Consider the following 13,310-nt stretch of genomic DNA (forward strand, 5'->3'; position numbering starts at 1 on the left):
GGAATTTAAAACAAATATCAGAATAATATTATGCTTACTAGGTAAAATGGATTTTATTTTAGAGCTTATTAGCATAAAAGTGCTTATTTTGGTTATAACAATTTCCCATTAACAGGTATGTAACAAGTAAAGGAAAAAATCTTGACTAGAGTTGAGTTTTGCTGCATCTCATTGGAGCACCACTTTATCTTGTAATTTTAAGAAGCTTATAGTAACTTGGTTAAAAAGATTGGGATAGAAATCTACACCTTTATCCTAGTTAGAGGCCTTGGGTAAGCCCCTGAGAGCAGCCTTGTAGAGACAATGTCCTAACCCTGCAAGATACATAGGAAGTATACGGGAAATACACAGAGAATAAGAGATCTAATAGTATACCTACCAAATTTACAGTACTTAGGGGACAGCAGAAAATATTTTGAGAAAGGAATGTTTGCTTTCTCTGTATATTTTGAAATATTCAACTGGCATTGTGTGCCTGCATTATTTTGTAATTTCTTTCTAACAATAAGTTTTATGAGGGAAATTCAAGTCCTATGACAAGCTATAGAATGAGCTAGTTAGGGCCAGACGGTGCTCTTCAAATCAGTACTCATGTAACCAAATTTATTTTCCATTTTAGGAAAAAAGGAACCTACAAAACTCGAAGGTAGAATAGAGCAAAATGTTGAGGGTATAACAAGTAGGTTTGCCATCCTGTTCATACATTCTCTTACTCACTTGGCTCATTTCTTCAACATCCATCATCTTCTTTGTATTGTGTTGGCACTGATAGTATGAAAATGAATGTGATGTGGTCTCTACTCTCTAATCTCAGTGATTATTAATTTGCTTTGTATATAGTGGCTACACATAGAATATTTTGAATCAATAAATGTGGAGGGAGCTAGAGGCAATGCATAGTTAAATAATTTACATGGTGTAGTATTTACACCAGATATATGTATGATGGTCCAGGAAAGAAGTAACAAACTACTCTGGGAAGCTGGAAAGATTTCATAGAAGAAATAAACCCTAAGTTATTACTCCATCTCTGTTGTATCTGTCGCTTGAGTTTATTATTATTGCCTATCTAGGCATTTTTCTCTCTTCATTCTATCTGCGAGTTTTGCAAGAACAGGTGATAGAATGGATTCTTGGGACCAAGTGGCAGAGAGCCTTAAAACTTACAAGTTTTATCTGGTAAAAAGGCCATTGGGGATAATGACAAAGCTTTAGGAAGAATTATGTGACGATAGATTAGAAGGTGGTGATAGGAAGTGCTGCAAGGAGCAATAACCTAGCTGTGGACTGTTTAAGTCCTGATTATTACCTGAGACAATTATAAGGGGAGAAAGTGAACTGGAAAAAAAAAAGAAAGGGCAGCAAAAATTAGCAAGGCTTTATTCATTCATTCAACAACTAATTATTTAATGTCTTTCAATTTCTAGGAGCTATAGCAAAAACTGCATACATTACTTCATTTAAACCTCACAATAACCTGTGGAACAAGTATTACCCCTGCTTTGCAGATGATCAAGCTGAGGCTCCAACAAGTCAAATAATTTGCCCAGTGTCACATAGCCAATGAATGGTAAATGGAGGTCAAACTCAGATCTATTTGGTTTTAAAGCCCATGAACTTTCTCCTATGACTACTAAAATTAAAATAAGAGTAAAGGATTATTATTATTATAACAATTCCTTAAAGGCAGAGACTGTCCTATATTTCTATGTATCCCCCATAGCACTGAGCTAGTACTCTCTACAAAATAATTTTAAACTGTTAAATCAATAAATGAACAAACAAGACTGCCTGCTGTGTACCAGACACTTGAGTGTAAAAGTGACAACATAGATGGGAGCTCTGTCCCCATCGAGCATATTATGTATTATAAGAATTAGACATTAAATACTACACAAATAATTATAGTTGACGTAAGTGCTATCACATACAAGTATATGATACAGAGTGCCATGCGAGTGAGAAATACTTCTAGAGTTATGTATTTAGAGACCAAGGAGAGGATACTGATGTATGAATGGGGATGAAGGTCAGATGAGAAAAAATTAAGAAGAATTTATTGGAGAGAGAATTCATATTTTTAGCTACTAATGGTGGTGTTTTACAGTTATTTTGCATATTTTTGAAAAACCATTTTCTTCATAATGTGGTATAGTATATGTTGATATGATTTCCTAGAAAGAATAACTACCTAGAAAATATCTCCTAAGAATAAAATCCAAAGTATGGAAATAAGTGTATTCATAAAAGACTTAACACGGTATTATTTAAACATTCATCTTAATAGAAACAAATTCAATGTTTAGCAGTAAAGCATGAGTAGGTAAAGTATGAGTAGGTCCGTTAAAAATGATGGTTATGAAGAGTAATGTAGCAACATAGAAAATGCTTACATTATGGTGCTATATAAAAAAGATTAAAACATTGTATGCTCATTAATATATTGAAAATACACATACTAAGAACTACTGAAAGAACTATGTCAAAAAATTACAGTAACTGGTGGAAAGACTATGAAAAATTTCTTTTTTGTTTTTTATTTTACAAACATTCTATAGTATCATTTTATTATTTTGGTCTTTCAAAATACTTTTGAGATAGAAAAAAAGAATAAGCATGAAAGACATGTTTGGCTTCTACAGATAGATCATCATTCTCTGATTGTATGCCTTATATTAGTACCTCATTTGCTACACAGCACTCGGGCTAATTTAGTCCATAAAGAGAAACTTCAAAAAAAAAAAAAAAAAAATGAGTCAGAAACCATTACTGCTCAGTGCACACAGGAAGGTACTAATAATAACTACCAAGACAAAAGGAGATCATCTGCAACCCAGTGACTAAAATTAGTAATAATGTTGAAGGGAGTTCTATCAAATTATGTTTTCCAGAAGACAGCCGCAGGCTCTTCTCATGTAAGGAAGATTGATCACCTCCATTAGCCTTGAAACAAAAGCAAAAACTTCTGGATGAGGACATTTAATTATAATGTTTATCTAATCACTCTGTAGCCATTTATATAAATAAGATGGCTCAGAGCACACACTTTTCTTTGGGAGAGAGGACGTGTTTGGTGAAGAGTGTATTTTCAGCCAAAAAATCCAACACCACAAGTCAAAATTATATTGGCATTTTATACTGGTGTTTTTAAAAATGTAAAAAAGTAGGGATACTGCCCATTCTTTTGCCTTTAGATTGTTGGACTTTCCAGTCTACGAGCCTGTGGTAGTAACAATAGTAATAACAGTTATCATAATACCTAACACCTAGTTAGCATTTACTTCAGCCAGGTCCTGTTCCAGGCAATTTCACCTATATTAACTCATTTTACCTTCATAATAACCCCTTGAGATTGATTACTATCATTATCCCCACTTTAAGAAAACAGATACTTAAATTAAGTATCTGATTAATAAGCAACTTGTCTAAAGTCACTCAGCTAAGAGCTTGGATTTCACTGAGTTTAGGAACCCTGGCTGAAGAGTCTCAAGTCCAGTGTCCAAAGCACCAGCCTGCCTTATCACCTAAATATTTTTTTGGGGGCTTGGGGAGCATTAATACTTCCATTTTATAGCCAGAGTCACTAAAAATTATTTTGGAAACAGAACTTATTCCAAACTCGTATTTTATCTCCTCACATCGCTGTTTCTAGTTTTCTTTCTTTTGCTTTTCTCTTCTTTTTGTAGTTTTGGAGTTGTTTGGACTAAGTTCATCAGCCTCGGTGAAAAACAGGAATGTGGGTGGTTTTTTTTCCTTCTCATTTTATTATTAATTAATTAATTTAGAAAATCTGCTTTTGATATTTAAGAACATAAAAATCTAAATAGCCAGAGCCTTCTTTGAGCCACCAAGAGTTGGTAGGGAGATCTTTTTCAAACTTCTGGTCCAGGCATGCAGCCTCTGAGAACTAACTGCTGAGATTTCAAATATCAGTGGTGCGGACTCAGGATGGAGCAATGAATCTGTTTCCATAGTGCAGTGGTTGTCACGTTTGTCTTACTCAGGAAAGAACAATGGTTTGGTTGTCGGTTGGCTATACATGATATCTGTGATGTATAAAATAAATCTTTTAGATTAAAAAATACGTTTTCCTCTTTGGAATTGATTTATAGATGAAGAATGTTATTAGTGAGAGCTAGGCCTGACAAGGAGGTATAGGTGACTGACATCCATTTAAAGACCTGACTCTCCAAAAAAATGTCTTTCTTATGATCTTGCCTTAGTACCTTCAGAACGTCACTGTTAAAATGTAAATTTAAATGTACTCTGGGGAATGGAGTAACACACTATTGCATGGTCCTCACAAACACAGTTTAATCACTTTGGAAAAACAGAGACTCCGGCCCTGTGGGAATGGTGTACACACAGCAAGCAGAGTGAATGGAGAGTCCTGCCAGCTGGTGGCCAGGTTTAGACGAGGCTGAGAAATAGGAATCTGAGTGGTGGTGTACTTGTTATGCTATAGGGGCAGGGATGCAGGGTGTCTGGGGGAATAACAGGAGAGGGGTCCTGAAAGGAAGCTAGGAAGCCCACACAGTGAAATGTTAATTATTTCATTTGTTCTGGAACCATCTCACTCATCTGGCTATGCTAATGGAAATGGCCCAGAGTTACATGTAGAGGAAGCTTATTATAGCTGAAAGAACAGAGGTTTCAGAGTGAAACAGACCTGGATTCAAATCTAATTGTCAGTATGACTTTGGGTAAATTATCAACCATTTAATTTCCTCCATCTATAAAATGTAGAATTCAAACTGGAAAACAAAGTGTCTCCTGCCATGCATGTGGTAGCTGTATGTACATCATATAGATATGCATAGATATACAGTAGCTAGTGGAAACGTGTATGTATCCACACATATTTTTGTACATAGATGTATCTGTGCGTCTACTATAGTGCTCTCTCTCCTTTGTTGTATTACTTCTGTAAGAAACTCACCATATAGTCTCTATTTTACATTTTAGTTTCCTTTTTATATTATATAAATTTACCTTCACCAAATTTTTAGAATATGTGAATAATTTCCTATTAAACTATAGTGTTGGGTCTTTTTTCCTTAGGTAAATGAGCAGAATGACTAACTTGAAAAATTCTAATCGTTAGCTACTTAAAAAACAGAATGTTTGCCACTTGATATAACAGATTCAGGCTATATATTACTAATTTAGTTTAACAAGAAAGAGAGTACTGCTCCTGATGGAGGATCTTTACAGTGTTCTTTCTGGCAGCACTACTACGCAATAGTCACCAAAGATATCGTTATTTGAATGCATGACCAGGCGGGTAAGGATTTGAGGTAGGTCTTCGGTTTGTTCAGATGATTTAAACCTGAATCATAGCATATATGTATATGGGTCTAGGCGAATATCTTATATATTATTCTTAAATAAATATCTTAAATAATTATTCTTATCTCTGTAGCAGATTAAATATATATATTTTTCATGATTCAAAAATGGAGACTTTAGAGAGCACATGCCAATTTCAGAAAGTGGACACAGGTTCACAAGGCCCTAAGTTTAGGGGTCTTGGCCAATGGATTGGATACCATCGATCAGAAGGACTTTGGAGTTTTTACTATTTGCTAAGCAATTACTATTTGTTTGGAGGTTTTACCTGGCAGAACTCTGAGCAGCGCTCCAAGCCATGTACTGACCGCTTCCTCACTCCCACATGTTTAGTTTGTTGGGATCCGCAGTGGGGATGTGAAGGCAGATAGCATTTTCGTCCTTCCCCTCACAGTTTTCAGTATACTTTATTCTCAGAACCATCCTCAGGGATCTAAACGTTTCAGAAATATGGAAATTATCTCTCCCTCACAAGCTTGGAGACTGCAGGCCTAACCTTTATAAGACTTATTTTTTTCATTTTTTTTTTCAAATTCTGACAATTTATGCAGAAAAATTACTACAGATACCTGTCCTTTAAAAAAACATGTCTTGCCATATTTATTACATGAGTATTTATAATAATAAAATGGTTGATGCATATTTGTTTCCTAACTATGATTTGGAACATGGTTATAAATAGTTTATGGATTAACTCTGTACTGTCATCTCCTAACCTACCTTGTCTTTCTTGGAATAATAAAATATATATCATTGGGGCCACGATCCATAGTTCCAGAATATTCTTAGCCATCTGATTCTGCTACAGAATAAGGTTAGACTGGAAATAAGGCAATGTTAAGTAAAAGAAGCTTCCTTTGCCTGCCCTACATCTGCTGGGTTCCATTTATAAAAGCATCAGAAATCCTGATGCTTTCCGTGGTACCAGTCTGCTACTAAGCTTTAGTTTCTCATTTTTCAATGAGGATAAAAATACCTATCCTACTACTCATAGGGGTGATTTGTAGATTTAATGATTTCTAGATTGTATCAAAGTATTTGTAACCATATAACAACTTATATATGATAAGCTACTTTATATTGAGCATCTACTAAATTCTAGGAATAGTACTGGAAGCTTTCCATAAGTTACATTACCTCTTTTAAGCCTTAACATGAACTGCACAACTGTTGTATTCAATGTAAATGGTGTTAATAAAAGCTCACAGAGGTTGTGTGATTTCCTAAGGTCAAACAAGTCGACAGGGACAGAGTCAAGATTCATATTAATATTACTTCCAAACAGATGCTTTACTTTTCTTTCTACTCAGAGCTAAGGCAACAGCATTATTTAATATCCTTAAGAATGGTAAGTGGCATAAAAAAAGGGAAAATCTCAGAATAATCTGCCCCTTCAGCAAAACTGACAAAACACCCTGATAAAATATGATAAAATCAATGCTTAAATTTTAGAACAGACCACCTGAAAACCCCTGGGCTTCATGCATTTTTAAAATGCTTTTTATGTGTTGAGTATAAAGTAAAAAGGGGAAAACAGATCTTCTAGATGAAAGGAGAGTATGGTATGCCATCCCAGCCAAATCCAAGCTTAGATTTTTTCCCTAAGTTCCATTCTACTCATATTAACAAGCGTATACACAAATACCATGAAATATGGAAAACATAAGGACTTCCTTTGTTTTTGGAAAATAGATAGGAAACAACAGAAAATTCTTCTCAGAAATGCAGAGAAATTTTTTTCGTAATAGCTCATATGCCTGCCTTAGCTATTAACATATATGTCTGTTTATAATCTTAATACTACTGTATTTTACTCTATAAAAATCAAGTCTCCCAGTAAAAACAGGGCATTTCACCACACTAACCTTTCAATTCCATCACTGAAAATGTAGGTATATATCTCAATTTCCAACCTCTTAGTACATTTTAACAATAGGTTTGAGTCATTGGAATGAGTAATTGCTCAGAAAAGCAGCACTGCCATTCATTATGACGTGGTAGTCAACATTCTTGTGTTCCAGTAAAACAGAAATCTCATGAGCAGAAACAATGAGCTCCTTGAGAGTTCATCCATGAAGAGAATGGTTCTGAGAAGCTTCTGAGCAAATATATTTTAACCAGTTGATCACAGATCTGGGGCTTCACTCCTTATTGTAGCACCACCAAACACAATTATGTTGGCCCCTGTTTTTGCTCAAGTATGGATAGTGTCAGGACCGAGTCCACCATCAACCTCTATGTCTAAAGGCAGGAACTGGGTCCTCAACCAAATGAACCTTTGGCATCATATCTTCCATAAATGTCTGTCCTCCAAATCCAGGTTCCACTGGCATAACCAAGGCCATGCCATATCTATCTGATTAGCCCATGGTGTCAAATACTCAGCTGTAGTTCCTAGTTTAATGGCAAGTCCAGCTTTCATCCCGTTCTCTCAAATGTCTTTAATCAAAGCTCCTGGGTTCTCAATATCCTTGAAATGAAAGGTGTATGTACTGGCTTCTACTGTAGCCATGGGTTTTCCCCACTGTTCCAGCCTGGACTCCATTCTGTGCATGTCAAAGATAAGATCCTGGCTAGCTACTTTTGAAGACTTTCTACCACAGGGTGACCGAAGGTGATGTTTCGAATAAAATACTCATACTTATGTCCAGGTATAGATAATTGGCCCCTGGGCCAGCATCCAGAGGTACTTTCCCCCAGATTGGTCGGTCAGGTTGCTGTTGAAGATGAATGGGCCAAACTTACAGTTGGATGGTATGGTACTGGTTCCCAAAAGCCAAGTTACCCGTTAGTCCCCCAGAAAGATGAAGAAGGCATCATCCTGATTTGTCCTATTTTTTTTAAAATGTGTTAGTACTTTAATCTTTAAGCACTGACTAAATTTTCTTTTGAAATAATGATTAATTTTCCCCAGTGTAAACCAAAGTATAGACCTAGGTAGAGCTTTTAACATAGACTAAGTTATAGCTTTTAAGAACTTTAGAATCAGTTATGTCTTAAGGTTACTTGCATATTATTCAAATAAGTCAGAACTAGCAATTTGCTTTTTTTTTTTTTTTTAATTGGGTTGGAAAGATTACTTGGAAGAGCTGGTTTGTTTGGTAAAATATTTGCTAAAATATTATATAAATGATATAACCTCCAATCTCCATTAATGGGCCCTTTCAATCCCTTTCATGTGGTACCCCTGGTGCCAATGGGATCAAAGGGCTAATAAAGGCTTTTGTCCCCATCTTCCTTTCAAATACAATTCTGTTATATGTACTTACATGTATGTGCATACATACACACCCATTTGATATATACATCTCCTATAATACTAGTTTTCTCTGATGATGTTACCTTTATGAGAAATTTGGCATATTTCCCTGTTTTGCATTTTAGTTACATTTTATCATCAATGAATTGACTTTTACCAAATTTTCAGAGTATGAGAATGTTTTCCCATCAAATTTCTATAATGTTGGGTCTTTTTCTGAGGTAAAGTAACAGAAAGATGAAGTTGGGGGAATTTCCCCCTCATGGGAACATGCTTCCCCTTATTGGTGAACTGGCTTACAGGCAGAGGTTGGCAGGTTCATATATGTATAAGCAGAAGAATAGCAGACATTTGAAGGCTTGTGAGCCTTGCTTTTCCCCCTAATGCTTTTCCATCTATTCTGGAATTAGAGCAAGAGATTCAGGACAGGATATTAGAGACTCAACTGATAATTTTGGAGGCTGCTATAAGTATAATCTCTAAGCCTCCATTTGGAGGAGGACCCAAGATCAATGCAGGTCCTTTAGGTTCTATTTTTTTTTTTTTTTAATAAGTAGTCATCTTATTTCTGACTATAGACATGCTACTAGGAGCACCACTATTAAATTTTAGTCCCTAGACCAGTGCCTGGGTGTCTTCATTAAGTATGGAAAGGTTATCCATATTAGAATTTATCATTGGATTCCAATCTGGGATTCAGAAATCAGGTCTTGGAGTGACAAGCAGATCGTATATACGTGATAATGTAGACCAGGCATCTGTGTTGGCTCTAGAACTTCAGGACTCACCTGATCTGCCTCCCACAAAGAGAGAGAGAGAGAGAGAGAGAGAGAGAGAGAGAGAGAGAGAGAGAGAGAGAGAGAGAGAGGTGCCACGTGAGAGCACAGTAAATAGGTGGCCATCTGCAAACCAGAAAGAGAGCTTTTATCAGAATGCAACCATATTGGTGCCCTGTTCTTGGACTTGCAGCATCCAGATCTGTGAGAAAATAAATTTCTATGGCTTAAGCCATAGTCTGTGGTATTTTATTATGGTAGCCTGAGCAGATTAATACAGTAATACAGGCCAGGAGATGAGGCCAATATGGAATCTAGTCGGTCATAAATACGGGTGACTAATGCTTGATTTGATGGGATCTTTAAGAAGGCTTATGACATGCTACTCACAACTGTTTGCCCTGGGAATTTAAGGGAGAAACATGTATGTATCAGCCTCTACCCCTCATTAGTTAAGGGTGACAACAGTGTAAAGGCAGCAATCAAGGGGTACATGGTGCAGCCTGAAGCCAGACACCAAGAGGTTGCACTTGGAAGTGACCAGTTGAAACTTGTGCAGAAGACCTGGGACTGATAGGAACTGAGGTGGTGTGCAAAGTGTCTGATACGTGGAACACAAAAGTATCATGCATTCAGTATCCACAAGCAATTTTGTAAAATGATTTCAAACAATCTTCATATTTTCAGTATTTCTACAATGCTTAGTCTACATGGAAATAGAAAGGAGGCAGGTTTTATAAATTGAAGTGGAAAAATAATTACAGCTGCAAGTAAATTCTGACTCCGACAGTATTTTAGTGATGCTTACAAATAGAATCTTGAACCAGTTTTCAAGATGCCAAAAAAAAAGATAATGATTATTTAAGCATTGTTTATCTCAAAATCTAGACAGGACGGATACACTAAACTAATTACCAAAAAGCAAGTTTAGCATGTTTCTTTGTCACAGAAGCAGTAAAGTTTGAACTATATTGAAAATGACATCGAGAAGTAACCTGTTTTAAAAGCGGCTAGAGACAGATATTGCCAAAAATGATAATTTCTTGAAAATTAGTTGATGACACGATAAGTTGCCTTTTACTGCCAAAAATAATTCAAATATCTTGAGCATATCATTCTAATGGAGCAGGGTCTGATAAGTTTAAGGGAAGCATTGGAATGTTTCCCCATGATTGCACCTTTTTGAATTTTAAAAGAGAAAACAAGACACAGCTATATCCAGGAGGGACTGGGTGGTAATTTGTACATACCGAAATAAGAAAATAAATTTAGAGTAACCATAAGGAGAACCAATTATTTTTTCAAATACATTTTATTGTTATCAAAATAATTCGTGCGCAGCCTTAAAAATGAAAATAGTATAGAAAGATTATAATTAAAGCACTAGTTCACTCAAAGGCAACACTATTAAGAAAGATTTTCTTTTTTTAATTTTTGGTGGTAACTACTTATCTCTAAGTAATATGCTTATATTACTTTTTCTTGATTTACTAATGTTAAATGTGACTATTTTACTTTTGCTGTTATAAATATGAATTTAGCTCACTTTCTACTCCCCCATCAACTTTCCTTCTCAGTCTACCTACCTCTCTTTCCAATATAATTATATCATATCCTAAAGTCCATCATTCCTGTAACCTCTGTAACCATAAATAAATAACCACAATGGACATATGTAAACTTCCATTTCTTATTCCATCATCTGTAGGGAGTTCTCTTTACTTCATACTTTGTAAAAGGAGATGAATAAGTCTCATATTTCCTTCCAACTCTTTTCTGCCTTCTTTCTTCCCACTCTTGATTTTATTGTGGTGGTTGTTAACATACTTATTATTCTACAACCATAGTTGTGTTGAGTAATTTGTCTAAAGATTGATTCTAAAAATTAAAAAAAAATTTTTTTAAATCTTTACATAATTATAGTGTATTACTCACTGTAGAGTCAAGTATTTATGCCAACACTAAAATGTTTTGATTACTGTAGCTTTGTAATATGTTTTGAGATCAGAAAGTGTAAGGCTTCCAACTTTGTTCTTCTTTCTTAAGATGGTTTTGTCTATTCAGGATCCTTGTGGATTCATATGAATTTTAGGTTTGTTTGTTTTTCTGTAGAAATGCCATTGGGATTTTGATAGAAATTGCATTGAATCTGTAGATTGCTTTGAGTAGTAATGGCATTTTTACAACATTAAGTCTTCCAATACATGAACACATTTATATCTTTCCATTTATTTGTATCTTTTTTTCTTTCAGCAGTGATTTGTAATTATAAGGGTAGATATCTTTTGCCTCCTTTGTTAAGTTTATTTCTAAGTATTTTATTCTTTTTGATGCAATTGTAAATAAGATTGTTTTCTTAATTTCCTTTTCAGGTTGTTCATTGCTAGCGTATCAAAACTCAACTGATTTTTGTATGTTGATTTTGTATCCTGCAATTTTACTGAATTCATTTATTACTTCTACCATTGTGTGTGTGTGTGTGGTTGTGTGTATGATCTTTTAGGAATCACTCTTTCCTTCATCCTATATCTTCCTTTTAATTCATTAATTTGCTTTCTAATTAATAATGCATGCAAGAAAAAACTGTGAAGTCTACAATTCAACTTTTTAAAACTCTCTGTTATATTTCATTTGATGGTTTGACTATAGAATTCTAGGTTTAAAATAATTATGCCTCATAAACTTGATGGTATTGCTGAGAGAAAAGTCTGATGCCATTCTCTGAAGTAGTGTGTAGTATTGGGATAGAGGATTTCTGAAGTCAGCTACAGTATATTCAGACTCCCAGTTAGTGCCTGTGTTTTCAGCTCCACCTCTTACTTTATTCCTTTGTTGAGTATGAGCCCTTCTTTGAGTCCACATCGTCTTTAGGATTATACTGGGTAGGACAAGTCATTCCTGTACTGCAGTTGGGAAAAGATGTTTATTCTAATTAGTGTTTATGAGTGGACTGCCTACGTGCAAATTCCTGCTCTGACTTTTCTAGTTGTATAACCTTGGCCAAGTTACTTATTGCCTCAATATTTTCGTATGTACAATGCTAACAATTTTAAGGATTATATATAAAAGTACTACTATTGCTATTATCCCTCTGTTCTGCTTTTTCAAACATCTTGCTGTTCATATTTCATTGGTTCATATTTCATTTGTTGTCTCTTTTTATATTATTTCTTTGCTTAATGAATTCTAGGTAATGAAAAAACACACACAAATATATGAGTTCAGTTCTCCTTGTTAAACCAGAAGCCAGATGTGATTCTTAACTTTAGACAATATTCAGTGATGTATTGGTTTTAGTTTTATTTCATTTTAATAATTTGTACCTTTTTAAAATAAATTATTCTGTTTATATGCATATGTTATCTATAATATATTTACCTAGTGATTTAATGACCAAGAGCCAAAATTAAACAGGAATTTTCTTTTCTATAGATTCTTAGCAATAGTAGCACAACTGTTCTAATGCTGGTTAGAATTTAAGTTTCTTTACAGCATTGGAAGCAAAGTGAAAAGAGCATCAGCATATTAGAGAAAGCCATTTGTTCTTTTTGTGTTATATCAAGGTGAAAGTTAACAGTTTTATTGCGTTTTGTGAAAGACTGAAAAATGAACCAGAAATTAATACTGGTGATGATCATAATGTTGATAGCAGCCAAAATTTCAAAACTACCTAAATGTACACCAGACACTTGATATATATCAAATTACTTACTCTTCACAATAGCTCTACTGCATAAGTGTTTTAGTCCCCATTTCACATATGAGGAAACCAAGATTCAGAGTGCTTGAATAAGTTGCTCATGGCCACACAGTCAGTATAGGACAGAGATTTCTGACTCAAAAGCTTGTGTTCTGACTATGTACAACCAATCTGAACTTAGGAACCTGTAGCTTTGAAAAACTTACATGAATAAATACCTATTATT

General features: G+C 34.9%; 1 protein-coding gene and 1 pseudogene across 16 annotated transcripts in view; one reads left to right on the forward strand and one right to left on the reverse strand.

The window, feature by feature from the left end:
• The window catches only part of SLC4A10 (solute carrier family 4 member 10), a 255,985-nt gene that overhangs the window by 197,741 nt on the left and 44,934 nt on the right, over positions 1-13,310 (forward strand). The window lies entirely within an intron of this gene.
• Positions 7,416-7,903, reverse strand: LOC109445244 (ribulose-phosphate 3-epimerase; annotated as a pseudogene).

This window comes from Rhinolophus sinicus, linkage group LG01, assembly GCF_036562045.2.
Source record: "Rhinolophus sinicus isolate RSC01 linkage group LG01, ASM3656204v1, whole genome shotgun sequence".
NCBI lineage: Eukaryota > Metazoa > Chordata > Mammalia > Chiroptera > Rhinolophidae > Rhinolophus > Rhinolophus sinicus.